The 14,185-nt window shown below is 38.3% G+C and overlaps 1 protein-coding gene and 2 non-coding genes across 8 annotated transcripts in view; 2 read left to right on the top strand and 1 right to left on the bottom strand.

Annotated features, from left to right (window-relative positions):
- The window catches only part of SGCG (sarcoglycan gamma), a 141,620-nt gene that overhangs the window by 48,299 nt on the left and 79,136 nt on the right, over positions 1-14,185 (top strand). The gene's annotated exons all lie outside the window — the stretch shown is intronic.
- TRNAN-GUU (transfer RNA asparagine (anticodon GUU)) lies at positions 102-175 on the top strand. The gene has a single exon. It is a non-coding gene; the product is annotated as a tRNA-Asn (tRNA).
- On the bottom strand, positions 7,478-7,559 carry TRNAS-UGA (transfer RNA serine (anticodon UGA)). Its single transcript has one exon. It is a non-coding gene; the product is annotated as a tRNA-Ser (tRNA).

Genomic DNA, 14,185 nt, shown 5'->3' with positions numbered 1-14,185 from the left:
TTTTGATTACATAATGAGAAACAAATGATCCTGATACACCACCAGGGTGTAAAAACAACTGCATAGAATACAATTAAAAATAAAAGACACCAAATTTGTATGTCTCTGTGGCGCAATGGGTTAGCGCGTTCGGCTGTTAACCGAAAGGTTGGTGGTTCGAGCCCACCCAGGGACGGGCAGCAAGCTTTCTGGTCGTGATCTTATGGAATATGGGCCTGGAAAACAGCAAACTCATGACCCTCAACTTTAGGAGAGCCAAATTCCAGCTCTTTTCAGTTCTCTGAATCAGGGAACTGATCAGATCTTGGAGGACACTTTTCTTAGAGCACAACAGCTCTCCATCCCTGTGTCTAAGAAATCAAGCAAGGCAAGGCAGGAAAACGGCACAGCTCAGCAAGGGACCTGATGGGCAAATGTAAGAGAGAAATGCACAGGGAATGGAACTGGGGATATGGGCCTTCGGAAGAGCACAGGGATGCTGTCCACATGTGCAGGGATGGGATCAATCAAATCAGGAGAGCCAAGGCACAGATGGAACTGAGTTTGGCAAGGGATGCAAAGAATAAAAACAAGAGCTTCTAGAGGTACATTGCTCAGAAAAGAAAGGCCAAGGAGAGCATTTGCCATGGATAAACAAGAAGGGAGAACTGGTAAGGACAGACATAGAGAAAGTTGAGTTACTCAACAGGTTCTTTGCTGCAGTCTCCACTGTCAGTCAGGCTTCCCACAGCTCTCAAGTCCCTGAACCTCTGGGCAGGGGCTTGGGGCAGCAAAGTCCCTCCCACTGTAAGCGAAGAGCAGGTTTGAGACCAGCTGATGGAACTGAACAGGTACAAGTCTATGTGGTCCAAAGCTGTGCATCCCAGGGTCCCCAGAGAGCTGACTGATGGAGGTGCCAAGCCTCTCTCCATCATGTCCTGACGTCAGAGTCATGTGAAGTCCCCGGTGACTGGAAAAAGGAAAACATCACTACAGTTTTAAAAAGGGTGGCAAGGAGGGACCCAGGGAACTACAGACCAGTGAGCCTCACCTCTATGCCTGGAAAGATTGTAGTATCATAACATCACAGTATGGTTTGAAATAGACCTTAAAGACCATCTAATCCCAATGGCCCTGCCATGGGCAGTGACACCTCCCATCAGACCAGGTTACCCAAAGCTCCATCCAGCCTGGCCTTGAACACCTCCAGGGATGGTGCATCCACAGCTTCTCTGGATGTATAATCATAAGGATCCAATAACAGAAGATAAAATACTGAAATAAGTTTGTAATTACACAAATATGTGTGGCCGTACTTAATATTCTTCATGCAAAAAAAATATTCTTATTAATGGGAAAACAGTTTTGGAAGAACAGTTGAAAGGAAAGGAAAGGAAAAAAAATTGATAAATTGTATCATACAAACCCAAGCCTCTGCCAAAATTCAGAGAATAATTTTCTGGTCATATAAGTTTCTCAAAATTGATTGTCTTAGATGTTTAATGAGGTTACTGGTGGTTTTCCATAACAGGGACATTTACAAGGTATTTCCTAATGCAGGTGTTCTGATAATTAATAAGTGTCTTCTTGTCCACTGCATTCTCTTAGTGGAGACTTTAATGGGCTTTATTCTACTGTTTTAAGTTTCATTTTCATGAAGCTTGTAGCAATGTGTGATTACATCCTAAATTTTTCAATGATTCTAATGTCTTTTGGGAAATACATATTATTATTATTATTATTATTATTATTATTATTATTATTATTATTATTGATATTGATATTGTTATTATTATGTACTGGTCTTGATTACTCCTCTCACTGTCTTAATAGTTGATGCAATCTGCAATGTTTTAGATTTCAAGTTTGTTTCAGTACATGGAGGGCATCACAGTTTATCCAAATAAGATAAGTCATCGGATATTGGTAGTTAATAGAATTCTCCAGTCCCTGCTGGCCCACTTACAGTACCTATAAATCAGTAAGAATTGACCTTATTATGGAGCTTGAATTTTACATGGAAAAACAAGGAAGAAAATGGACAGATTAAATGTTTAACAGGCAAAAAGTAACAGGGAGGATTATTTTAATATCAGCATTTCCTGGGGGCTAAAAAATCACAGGAAGATATTTGGGAGACTGGTAGAAAAGTTTGTAGTTACTGTTTGTCTGACTGATAGTTTTCATTAGTTGATTGGAGATTGGCCTGAATGGCAAACGAGACAGAACTTACTGAACACTCCCAAAAGCCAGCATGGATGAGGCAGATGAGGCTATATCAGATTTGGTTCTCTCCACACAGAATCATAAAATGGATGTTCATCCTCTGATCATCCTCATGGCCCTCCTCTGGGCCATCCTCATGGCTCCTCCTCTAATACTTCTCTGTCCTTCTTGTGCTGGGCACCCCAGAGCTGAGCACAGGGCTCCAGGTGGGGTCCCACAAGAGCAGAGCAGAGTAGGAGAATCACCTCCCTTGCCCTGCTGGCCTCACTGCTTTTGGTGCAGCCCAGGATACGGGTGGCTTTCTGGGCTGCAAGCATACATTACAGGCTCATATTGAGCTTCTTGTCAACCAACACTCCCAAGTCCTTCTGTTCATAGCTGCTCTCAATCCATACTCAACCCAGTCACCAGTTAAGCCTTGTGCCTTCTTGTCACACTGAAAGGCTTGTAACATATTCCTATTCCACAAAAAGTCAGTCATATTTGAGGGCTAGAGCTGCATGTTTACCCAGAGGGGACCGTCAGCCAAGTTTTATGTAATATGGATGAAGTTTTATGAAGGATGGATGTAGTATACAATTTTACGTAGATGGAGACAGCTTTACGTAGTATAGACAGCTACACAGACCAGGATAGGAGATGGTAGATTTTTGCTGCTCATGCTACATTTCATTCTGCATGATTTCATGAGTCATTTAACAGCTATGTTCAGTGCATGTAAGAAGATAATGCTGGTAAGCAGAAATGCAGTTCATTTAATGCATTAGCATAACACAGAAGAATCTGTTAAAAGTCATACTTGATAAAACCACTGCTTGTGTTTATCTGAGTACCCCAAATCCTTTTTGAATTTTATATTTCATTGAAATTGTTAGTAAAAACTTTCTGAGTCTGTGAAAAGTACTTTTAAAACAAACAAACAAACAAAAAAACATTTCCATATCTTTTATTAATTTTTCTTTTAGTTAAACAGATATTGAACTGATAGTTCTGTGATTCACAGCTGGTAATTTACTTTGTTAACTGATGTTAATTATGTTTATGGAAGATAAAGCCATATCCCCTTAGTCATATTGAAAACATTTAAAATGCTAGCTAAATTAAGAACAATAAAATTACTGTCATCCTGTATCAGAAATGCTCAAGTACCTAGTAAAATATGACTTTAACTCAGGAGAAAATTCAAAGCTCTAAGACTAGAAACTTGTCTAGAAATAAACTTTGAATTTAGGCTGTTGAGTAAGTGAAACATATAAATGGCTGCATAATAAAATAAGGAAAGTAAAGAGTGCAGAAAGTTAAATTATTTTCTCATCCTCTGCTTTATCAGAAAATTTATTTTTTGATACCTTTCCATTCACTTTGTGACTTTCTTCAGCATTCGCTTGAAACTTTCTGTCCCTATTTTACAGTGTCCACTTATGTTTTAGTTTTCTTTCCTGAGTGTACCTATTATTTAGCCTTTTCCTTTTATTCTCAAGTCTACTCAATACTGAATTTACTGTACCAAGATCTAGCACCATGTACCTTCATTTTGTAACAAAATTGCACTTAGAATGTTGTGTAGACTTTCCAAGAATCTGAGGTTAGAAAGCCTAATTTGTGGCTCTTTCTGTTTCTGGAGGAACACTTAAATGAGAAATCACCATTCAGTGAAGTAAGTTGTTTTCTTGAAATAAGAGTCTAATTCAAACTGTAATGCATGTGGTAAGCAGTCTAAACATGCACATAAGTGACAAAGAACCTTTCTTAACAGCATATCAGAACCTGTTCTTCAGCATGACATGCAGTTTTCTTTGGACCTACAAGAAATAGTTTAGGTAATAGGTCTTAAGCCTCTAATACTGTTTTTACAACTGTGATACAAATTTCAAAGCTCTGAAACTAGTCAGTTGCTCATTGTTCATGGTCACAATTGTAAATAAAACTGTAATGGGTGCATACATAGCAGAAAGCAATTCTTCACTATTACTTTATTCCAAGTTTTGTTTTTGTTTTTGTTTTTATCTTCTGGGTTGATTCTCTGATCTCAGACTATAAAAACTGATGGAAATGTTTAATCTGAATTTAAAAAGGCAAGTTCTAGACATGCTCTATGAATATTTTTCCCATATACGTCCAAAGAATGACTTTAGAAACTAGAGACATGCTTCCTGGAGAATGTAATGTGATTGTTCTTTGATCCTAACAGCAAATGTTTTCTATTTTCCCAAAGTAGGATCTTTAAAATTAAGAAATATGCAAAACATAAGTCTTACTCTTCAGATCACATTATTAGATTTACTGATGTAAATCAACTTTAATGGAAAGTTAGGAATTCTAGTAATAACCATTTATTTCCATTTCAGTTAAAATATTTCCTATGAAAAAAATCTACTTTGAGATACAAAAGTGTATATGTTATGTTGAATGAGAGATTTTTCCCCTGGTTTATTTTGGAATGCATACGTACTTTACATGCACTTCTAGCTTTTGTTTATGCTTCATTTATTTTTACAGCTGAGTGAAAGATTAGCTATGTATTTTATAACTCTAACATCGTACCTGTTGGTTTTAATCCAGAAAGTAGCATATTGATCAAAAAGAAGTATTTACAGATTTTACTGTGTTCTTCATCTTCTATGTTTTTGCATTATTGCTTTGTCATAGTCACTGAAGAAACATAGTCGGTTGCTACCTAAACATGTGAAGTCAACATCACCAAAAAAGGCTTCTGCTGTACATGTCATTTGATGATTTCCTTATGTTTCTAATACACATTTAAATGAATCTTTTTTCTCCTGTGTAAATAAAAATGTGTAATAAAGCCTTAATGTCTAGGACTGCAGTGCAAAAGAGACACATCAGTTTGTGTTCATTAACATTAAAAATTCATCAGAAAAGGGCAGACATTTAAAATATATAATGACACATAGTATAAATAAGAAATTATTTCGCTTCCTTCACTACTGAAAAGGAAAGTGAATTTTGAAATTGTAGTTTAGTTACATGGTAAAAAGGCACAGTTAAGGCTTTCTAGATGAAAAGTCAAATAATTCTTGTTTCATATTTTTAAAATCTTGTCTGTGAGCAATCACTGAAATTAGGAAGGGAAAACACAAAGATTTCTAGCCTCTGCACCTAGTTCCATTGCTTTTTTTCTGCAGCATATTTCCAACTTATAATTCAAAAAAGCTCCACAGAGTAGCATTTTATCTCCATTTAATACACAAAATCATTTAACAAGGCTACATGTAAATGCATAACTTTTCAAGGTTCTCAACCAACATAGTACTGCACTGGAGAAAGGAGTTAGTGATATTTTTATACATGAGAACCACCCAAACCTGTCAGGTTGTTTTTTGTGATAAACAAGAGTAAGAAAGTAAGAGTAAGAAAGAGAGTAAGAAATGAGAGTAAAAAGAGCAGTCAGAGAAGCAAACATGTAACATGTACACAAAAGTGAATTATATGTTTTCCTGTTCATTTGTGGAAGAAACTGGAGAACTTTCTGTGCTAGGACCCCACTTTATGGAGTACTCAACAAGGGATCTATTTCAGATTGGAAGAACTATTAAAAAGCATATATATATGCGACATATAGATAAAATACATAGTAATATTTCAAAATCAGAAGATATTCTCTTAAGACCTTTAAAAGTACTCAGGAATGAAATAGGTGAATTATTAGTGGTGATAAAAGGCCATTTGTGAAGGCTGGGAGAATCCTAGATTAGTCTATTCCAACCTTCTGCAGTACTTGATGAGGAGCTTATATAAACTTCATAGCAGACTCTTAGCAGAACATCACTTGTCCTTTGATCTGTCTCCTTTGATCCTTTCCCATAAGCTCTTGAATGTCTCCTTTTCTGTTTCAACACAAAACTGTTTGACTCATCCCTTTGCACAGAATGCAACCTTTTTCCACCATGCCTCCCCAGCCTTTCTCTCCTGAGTGCTTCTAATCCATCCATTGCAACTCTCCAGTCACGTAGGCTATCCGAGTGTATTTTTGTAAGTCCAGTGGGATCATTGCTCTAAGACTGTGCATGGACTTCTAATTGCAGTTGTTTGTCTCCCAAACCATCTTCATTCATGTATAGACATTGGAGATGTGCCCTGGTTATGCTGCTTTTATAGGGAGAGGGACACAGACTTCTCCATCATGCTGCCCCCCCATGCATTCACTTCTCATAAGGTTATAGCAACGCTCCCCTGATACACTTAGTTTAAAGCCTTCAACAAGTTACCAGAAATGCTCTTTCCCCACTTGGTCATATGGATCCCATCTCTTCTAAACGGTTCTCATTCCTCTGAGATTCCTGTGGTCATAAAAGCCAAAGCTCAGCTTCTGACACCAGCTGAGCAACAAGGTGTTAACTTGCAGAATGTGTCCACTGCTATTTGAACCTTTCTCTTTGACTGGAAGGGCTGAAAAGGAAAAACAGCTGGCCCTTTTGCCCTTCACTTTCCCCCAGAAGTCCATAGTCAGGGTCATGCTCAGCGTCACCCTTACAAATATCATTTATGACCACGCCCCAAGGACCAGATAAGCCTCAGTGTTCCCTCTGCAACACCCTAGGTCTGATCATGCAGCAAGCAGCAAAACTCCAAAAACATGAGGTGAGGTCAGTGGATGGGTGTGTCAGTCCCCTCCTAGGGGAAGTCTCCAGTGGCTGTCATCACCTGTCACTTGCTTGTGCAGGTTGTCACCCTTTTTTTTTTTTTTTAGCTTAGCTGGAGGACATTTCAAGACCAAATGACTGGGAACAAATATGGCAGTGATCAGTGCTTACCACTGATAAGTTGTAAAAATTAATCACAGAATCAGAGAATCATCTAGGTTGCAAGAGACCTCCAAGATCACCTAGTCCAACCTCTGACCTAACACTAACAAGTCCTCCACTAAACCATATCACTAAGCTCTATATCTAAATGTTTTTTAAAGAGCTCCAGGGATGGTGACTGCCCACTTCCCTGGGCAGCCTGTTCCAATGCCTAACAACCCTTTCAGTAAAGAAGTTCTTCCTAATGTCCAACCTAAACCTCCCCTGGCACAACTTTAGCCCATTCCCCCTCGTCCTGTCAAGAGGCACCAGCTTCGTTGCCCATCTCTGGACTAGTTCGAGCACCTCAAGCACCTCGATGTCCTTCTTGTAGTGAGGGGCCCAAAACTGAACACAGTACTTGAGGTGCGGTCAGCCGAATGTGCTAACCTAATTGATTGCACCACAGAGACCATGCTGGAGAGCAGCATCTGCAGCCACCACTCTGAGCCCAAACTCTGCACTCACGTCACGGACAGGATTCGAACCTGTGCGGGGAAACCCCATTGGATTTCAAGTCCAACGCCTTAACCACTCGGCCACCGTGACTCAAACGGGGCTTCCTATTTTGCTGTTTCCCAACGTTCCTTCTAGATGAAACACCTGCCAACACAGATTCCCAGTTTGTCTCAGAATATTATTGCTGTAATCATAAAAGATGCACTGTCTGTTTGAATATCTTGTCTGAAGTGCTTCATGATTAGAGCTAGTAAGAGCCAGTCCTTCCCGTCTCATGGCTGTTTGTAACATATAAGAATTCCTGTGTGGGATAACTCAGGGGAATCATAAGTCAGGTGTTAAGTTAATATTGGTTGATAAGCAGAACATAAAGACAGAAAATCTGCTCACCAGGGACTTCATAAACTACTTTATATTCACCTTGCCATACTTGAGTTATGGTCTGACACTGGATTTTTAGGGTGGTTTTTTTTTGGCCCCTCTCATTTGAGCAAAATAGCTAGTGTAGGTAAGCCTGAATAGCTTCTTCAGTGGAAGATACGCAGAGTTACATACCTACAGATTAAACCTATCTTGGTATTTTGAATAAATGAAAAAGCAATAATGGCAGTTTAAGCCAAAATGTAACCCATTTTTAATTGTACTTGGTTAAATGATGCCTTTTTTTTTTTAGGTAAGTTCACCTACTCAAAAGTTTTTCAAAGGAAGAGTCTCTTAGGAATAAGTAAAATGTAAACTAGGCAAACAGAGACCATCAGAAGTTTGCAAGCAACCAGGGTAGAGTGCTTTAAGTTACAGTTCTTGAACAGGAATACAATGTCCCCAGAGTTCAGACTTCCAGAGGTACTCTGGGCTTGTTCCTAGTCCATTGTCATGCAAAGTCACAGTCTTGCTTAACAAACAAAAGTAATTTCTTGCAAATACATCTTTTCTGTAGTTGTCTGGCAACTGCTGTATGTTTCAAGACTTGCTAATGATACTACAGATCCAAGTGAGTGAAATTTTCTCTGGAGGACAGCAGAGATTTTAATAGACAAGTGAGAATACAGAAATAGTTCCATAGAGCAGCCTGGAAATGAATGGCAGACTCACATTTCCTCTTTTTTTTATTTTTGTCTGACACTTTCTTCTAGGTCTGAATATATTGCTTTGGCAAGTGCCACAAGTTGTGGTGTAAAAATGTGTTATTGAGAGTAATAATTTGAATTTCATGAAATGTCGAATTGTTCATTGGGCTACATAGCCTGATGGAGCTACGACATGATGCAAAACAGTTCACTTCCTCTGGACACTGAGAAGTTGATGACAACCTTTTCCTATTTCAAGTGAAGAATTATTCCTTTTTATAAAATCAAGAACATTTTTCTGAGGCAAATACTTAAAACTGCATAACAGATGGCATTCTTGTTCACCACACAGGGATTTTATAATCTTGGTAATCTCCTCAAAAGAAAGTTAGTGCAATGTCCATTTAATTTAATCTGTGTAGGAAAATGGTTGTTGCTTACTACTTTGGAACGTCTTACTATTCCGTTCAATATATTTAATTAAGACAACTTAGAAGTAGTTTGCTTAAGTGGACAATAAGGATAACATTCACGTGAAAGGAGCAAAATTTTGTTTTCTATTTATTTGAGTAAGCCACATACATGCTAGCAAAGGCTAATCCTCAGATTTGAAGGCAAATGGCATGACACAGATTGCATCTGTGTAACTGATTTTCAACCCCAGCAAAACAGACTGCTCCTCTGGGAGTCCTCATCTGTGCTATGCCCAGACTATGAAGTGACCATAGTAATGTCTGTCAGGATGCCTAGTGGCACAGGCTGAACTATTCCAGGAGGCATGCCATCAGTTGGACAGTATGGATGTTCACAGTACATGCCTTAAACATGTGTAGTTTACTATTCTAGATGTGAAGTATGAAAATTCTTAGCACAGAAAATGTCCTTGGTTAGCAAATGGGTGACAACATGTACCAAAGTATGCATTTTATACCCTATGAAAATCGATCTGAATTTACATCAGTTTTTAACCCCAAAAATTATAGTTCACCATCCCTGAAATAAATGTTTCAGCTAGTCCTTTAAGCTCTGCTCGTACTTTGGTATCTCACTTTTCTCCAGACCAGATTCATGTGCAGTCACCACAGAATGATTAGTTATTCTTCTCTAGGGAATACAGAAGTGAAGCACAGTTCTTCCTGCAATAGGTTTGGGTCTGGAAGTTGGATGTAAGACGTTTCTCTCACCACTTCTGCTGGAGTCTGTAAAGAAGATAGAGGAAGACTTGATTTTAAGGCAGAGTGAACAAAAGCCAAACAAGGAGAGGATAGAGGATAGTAGGCAAAGATGGGTTCCTCAAAGAAACAAGAAGTGAGCTGGGTCATCCAAGAGTTTAGGACCAGGAAGAAATGCTAGCAATAGATGTGACAAAAAGGGTGGAATTATCAATAAATGTAAAGATTAAGGGAACAAAAGGAGAGGAGGCATATTAAGATATAAATAATTGAAAACATGGAATAGTTTCGGACAGCTATGTTGAAAGTATAAGTCAGAAAATTAGACCAAAGGAAAAGAACCAAAGAAGACATGAGAAAGAAGACTGAGACTGTGTAAAGGGGGAAAGGAAGATGCTAAGACTGTAAGAAAGTAGAGAAGGAGAGGGAGATTAAACAAAACCTGGGAGAAGCAGCTGATTTAAGAGGAGACTAAGTCTGTCTAAAATAAGTAAGAAATTAAGTCTTAATTGCATGGGCAAGGGAAAGACAAAGAACGCAGGAAATAATAGCTTTATATGGAAGAGCTGATTCAGTTTCTGGAATACACAGAAATAAGACAATCCCACCAACCAATGGTCAGAAGGGAATCTGGAATTCCTTAGCATTATCATTGTCCCACTGTAAATAAATTAGGTAGGAGATGTTCTGCCACAAAATCTGATTCTCCCGTAGTGCTGGTCCATATACAGGACTTATATCCAGTACTGCAACTATTTTTACCAAGATCTGTGTGCTATATCTAAAGATTCTGCAGATGAATCAGTTCAATATAAATAGTTTGTCATATTATTTTTTCTTTTTTGTTCTTTTGTGATATTTTTGTGTGTGTGTTTTTGTTTATTTTTAACCTAGGAAGCTACATGAAAGAGAAATTGAAGACTAGAAGACTAGGGCTTTGTAAAGGTAGCAAAGTCAAGTATCTAAAGGTTAAAAAAAAAATCCAAATTAAGAGCTAGATCTGTACTAATAGATTCACATGCACCTGCGGAAGAGTCAAAGGGTTGTCTGGCATCCACATTATTAAGCTCTCTTACTCTCTTAAACAGAGTAGCCACATCCATATTATCACTTATAAATTATAATAATGCAATTACAATGTTAAATGTCTGCTAAGTATATTTACAAAAGTGCTGCCTTTCCAGCCCATACACATGTTATGATGGTTGGCTTCAAGCAGGGATAAGGAGGCTGGCAAGGAAAGAACTATTTCTGTCTCCTCTTCTCCATAGGTTTGTAATTACTTCATGTATTTTTAAACATCAGGTTTTTTTAGGGTAGTGGAGGACTTACTTGTGAGCTAATTTGTGTTCTTGGCACAGAATATCTTGTGTCTAGTTCAGAAACTGCTGGCTGTTAGACTACAAAATTCCCATCTGCTTCAGTACAAGTTTTCTGGGATTTAGTGTGATTACAGGAAAAATACTTGAACTGTTTCTTCTGTTTTTAAAGGCTTGAAGAGCTGATTTGTGTAACAAATTGCATTAATTTCTTAAATATTTTCAGTATTGAGCATTGTAGAACCACAAAAGCAATAAGCTCAGAGAACAGAGATCAAAAGATAACAGTTTGAATTCCAGTATTGGAAATATAATCAATGTATGGAAAAGCAGATTAACAAAAGAAGGGACAATAATTTTTTATATAGTACTTTAATAATTTACAAGACTTTACAATGATTCAAGTTTTTTTAATAAGTATCTTCTCATTAGAAACGTGTTCTAGTACTTAGTTCATTAAGGTTTATTTCTCCTTTTTTACCTTTATTTCCATTAATGTTAATTGGTTAAAAACATATTTTTGTTGAATTTTAATCCCTGTGATAATTACACTGTATTAATGTAATATTCCTGTAATATTAATGACAGGACAAGTGGAATGGTTTTAAAGTAAAAGAGGGGAGGTTAGATTAGAGGTTAGGAGGAAATTCTTCCCTCAGAGGGTGGTGAGGCCCTGGCACAGGCTGCCCAGAGAAGCTGTGGATGCCCCATCCCTGGAGGTGCTCAAGGCCAGGCTGGATGGGGCTTTGGGCAACCTGGTCTGGTGGGCAGTGTCCCTGCCCATGGCAGAGGGTTAGAACTAGATGATCTTTAAGGTCCCTTCCAACCCAAGCCATTCTATGATTCCATAATTACAACTTCAGAATATTTTCAAAGATATTGTTAAGTGCTGATATCCATCAACTTCTCATATGAAGTTGTGTTGCCAGTTGTTCCTATTGCTGTTGACTGTCTGACTTTGGGTGTTTCTAGATTTTGGTATGACTATATACCTACTTTTAATTTTCATGTTTTACTTCTGATTTCAACTGATTGTCATGCTGCCTAATATAGTTATTTTTAAAATTATTTAAATTGGATGCCTAGGATACATCTCATATCATAAGAACATAAATTATATGTTGTAGATGGTAAATATCACAACCTTGTCTGGTAACTAAAACAGTTCTTTGGTTTTACATATATGGATTTATACTTTATATATAATAAGGTATATAATATATAATTCTATTATTTTTTATTTTATTCAGAGTTATGCCCATTAAGGTGCTTTCAGAGTACCCTAAGAATTCAATGCTAGACTTTTTCAATGAGTTGCCATAATAAAGACTGAACAAAAAGGCCTTGTCTAAATTCTGTGTAGTGTGCATGTCTATTCTGAATAAGAAAATCATTCAGCTGTTACTGAATAAAAGCAATAAAATCCCAGTGAACAAAAACTACCTCAGAGAGATTATAGTAAAAGTTCAGTAATTTTGCCAGCCATCTTCTGTCTGTTTCTCTTCTTGCAGTGCCTGCTAATGCCTGGATCACATTGTAAAGATGTGTTACTTGCAAAGCATAAAAGCCAAGGGAAACTTCCACTTTGACCTGAAGTAAAGCCTTCTCATACCTGGAAAGATCAAATGATCAGAATAAGAGAGCTGCAGTATTCAGTTCTCAGTGTGATTTATAGTCCTGTAAAGACTATCATTTGATAATTAGGGACGGAAACATTAAAGGATCCTCAAGTCATCCTTGTGGTTTTAATTTTGTTATGTCTTTAATGAGAAAGCCCTTTACAGAGTAGACAAAATGTATACTGTTCTTATTTTCCATACAGACGGGATTTTTATTAATTTTAAAGAAAAGAATCATAAGATGGCTTGGGCTGGAATCATAGAATGGCATCCTGCTTTTAGTTGAAAACTATTCCACCTTGTCCTATCAATATCTGCCTGTGTAAAAAGTTTTTTTGTTGTTCTCCATCTTTTTAATAGCCCCCTTTAATATCTAAAAGGCCACAATGATGTCTCTTTAGAGCCCTCTCTTCTCCGGGGATGAACAATCCCCACTCCCTCAGCCTGTTTTCACTGGAGAGGTGCTCCAGCCCCTCGATCATCTTTGTGGCTCTCCTCTGGACCCAGTCTATTAAGTCCACATCCTTCTTGTGTTGGAGCCTCAGACCTGGACACAGCACTCCAAGTGGGGCCTTATTCATGTAATTACAAACTTATTCCAGAATGGATTAATATTGTATCTTCTGTTATTGGATCTTTATGATTATATGTAAACATTAAAATACAACTTGCTTTTTAACACTGACTTTTCAAACAGAAAGAACTTGTGTATTATTAGTATAGTCATAAAAGTTCAGAAAATATATTTTAAATGGCTTTCTCTAATGCTGGGTTTAATTCAGAATCACAGAGTGGTTTGGGTTGGAAGGGACCTTAAAGAACACCCAGTTCCAATCCCCTGCAGGGACACCTCCCACCAGACCAGGTTGCCCAAAGCCCCATCCAGCCTGGCCTTGATCACCTCCAGAGATGGGGCTTTGGGCAACCTGGTCAGGTGTGAGGTGTCACTGCCCATGGCAGAGGCATTAGGATTAGATGGTCTTTAAGGTCCATTTCAACCCAAATCGTACCGTGATGTTATGATACTAAAATCTTCCCAGGCACAGAGGTGAGTCTCACTGGTCTGTAGTTCCCTGCATCCTCCTTGCTACCCTTTTTAACACTGAAGTGATGTTTCCCTTTTTCCAGTAACCATGGACTTCACCTGACTGCCAGGGCTTTTCAAACATGATGAAGAGAAGCTTGGCACCATCAGCCAGTTCCCTTGGGACCCTGTGATGCACAGAATCAGGCCCCATAGACTTGTACCTGTTCAATTTCATCATCTGGTCTCGAACCTGCTCTTTGCTTACAGTGCGAGAGACTTTGCTCCCCCAGCCCCTGCCCAGAGGTTCAGCTGTGGGAAGCCTGACTGGCAGTGAAGAGTGAAGCAAAGCAGTTGTTGAGTACCTCAGCCTTCTCCATGTCTGTCATTACCAGTTCCCCCTTCTTGTTTGTCAGACAGAAACACTTCTCTTGGCCTTTCTTTTTTAAGCAATAAAACCTCTAGAATCACTTTGTTTGCACATCCCTTGCCAAGCTCAGTTCCATCTGTGCCTT

Source organism: Anas platyrhynchos, chromosome 1 (genome assembly GCF_047663525.1).
Source record: "Anas platyrhynchos isolate ZD024472 breed Pekin duck chromosome 1, IASCAAS_PekinDuck_T2T, whole genome shotgun sequence".
NCBI classification, from domain to species: domain Eukaryota; kingdom Metazoa; phylum Chordata; class Aves; order Anseriformes; family Anatidae; genus Anas; species Anas platyrhynchos.
This window is presented reverse-complemented; position numbering and strand designations above follow the sequence as displayed.